Below are 2,276 nucleotides of genomic sequence, written 5' to 3'. Positions count from 1 at the left end.
CTCTCTCTTTCTCTCAATAGGTTGGCTCCTAACAATCTCTCCTCGCCCATCCAACCCACGCAAAACACACGCACACACACACACTCTAATATTACATTTTTCTCAAACTCAATTACAAACACTCATGACATTCTCTACGCCTCCATTCTCACACACACACACACAGAGGTGCGTTTGGACACACACGCGCACACACACACACGCCACACAAAAACAAAAACCACACACACGCACACACACCCTACACACACACACATGCACACACTAAACACACAGACAAACACCTCACGCACACGCACGCACACACACACACATGCACAGAACATGTAAACAAAATCGAGTACAAACACACTCACACAAGAATATGTTTAACTACACACACACACATGCACGCACACACAGCTGTATAAATTTAAGTAATTATACGTTGTATCATATCTTATTTTGTTACGCACTCACTATATTATATCTTAGTTGATACCTATCGAGATTAAATTAACATTAACATAACATACATTTCTGCATTTATTATGTAGATAAGAAAACTACACACACAAACATACACACAAAATTACACACACTTTCACACACATACACAGACCTACACGCACACACAAACAAACACATTGAGAAATGCAGATACAGCCATTCCTTAACAATTGCATTTTTCACTCACCCTCTGACCTCTGAACCGGAACGCATTTAAATCATTCCTATTTGAAAAGCTTTTCAGTTGCTGTGTCAGTTGCAAATCAATGATATTACAGAGTCTGTACTTTTGTATTCGACGTGATTGCAACTGTTTCCTGGCCGCTGTTGTTGTGGATGTTTTGACTGTTGTGGCTGTGACTACTTAAGAGATCTTTTTGTTGTTTCTCATAAGGATGGTAGCGTTTTTGTTCTGTTTTTGTTGTAGTTGGAACTGTTTTTTAAAACTTTATTATTTGAAATGTTGCATTTGACGTTTCTCATTATCTAAATAATATTTTAATAATGATAATAATATATAGAAGCTAATTTTTTGCACACATACACAGACACACGCACACAACACACGCACACAAACAAACACAAATACAAAATCAAACAGTGTACAACACAAACCGATTCACGTATAATTAAGCACAAATACTAATAATATCATTACAATTAAATCACCTACCATTGTAGCAACACAACAATTTGAAATAAATTACATCAAACTATATCCCCGTGTGACAGAGTAAAAAAATGTTATGACATAAACTTTAGCAACAACACAACAATAACGACAATTGAAACAGAAGTGACAGCAACTCCAACCGAAACAATAACATCAACAATAACGACAACAATGCTAATGACAACTACATTACAGAACATGTTCTCTACAACAACTTCAACAGCATAACATCAAAAACTACAAAAAGCAAAACCATAACACAGACAAACTGAAAGTTAAACAGACTTACAAACATGCGAACGAGCGAACGTATTTGTGAACGAATGAACTACGAACGTTCGTGATGTTTGCAAGATGGTAGCGCTGACAGATGAAACATTCAACGCATTGTTTTATCGTGACCTTTGCACAATTTATGTAATTATTTTGTGATTATTTAAAATATTCTGTCTGTGCTACCCATTCATTAAAAATATTTTACATAATTATTTTTTTTAATTATGAAAGATTCTAATTAAATTTAATTTTTGTTAATTAAATTGAAATAAAAATTCATTATTTTTTAATTTTAACACAAATTTCGTACGTTATATGCACAAAAATACAAATTAATTATTATAACTATCTATTACACAATATAGAAATATAAAAATCAATATTTCCAATAAATATAATATGTAATAATATAAATAATATATTGAATTTTGCACCTTAATAATCTGCAAGAGTATTTAAATGCAAATTGTTTTTTAAATTTTAATTAAATATTTTTGTAAAATATTTATTTAATAATAGAATTCAGATGTTGGAAATGTAAGACGTTTGATTGATATCAGTAGCATGGCATGTAATATCCCCCATATACAAAATGTCTTCACCTCAGGCATATCATATATCAAACTGAAATTATACAAAACAATCTTGTATGTGTATGTGTTGCTGTACAATGTTGTTTATGTATGTGTACGTGAATATGTACATGTGTATATAATTGTATGCGATCACATACAATGTTGTTAATGTATGTGTGTACCTAAATACCTTTGTACATGATCCCATACAATGTTGTTTATGTACGTGTGTACGTGAATATCTTTGTATATGATCACATACA

Source organism: Helobdella robusta (genome assembly GCF_000326865.2).
Source record: "Helobdella robusta unplaced genomic scaffold HELROscaffold_18, whole genome shotgun sequence".
NCBI classification, from domain to species: domain Eukaryota; kingdom Metazoa; phylum Annelida; class Clitellata; order Rhynchobdellida; family Glossiphoniidae; genus Helobdella; species Helobdella robusta.
Note: the sequence above shows the minus strand (reverse complement) of the source record.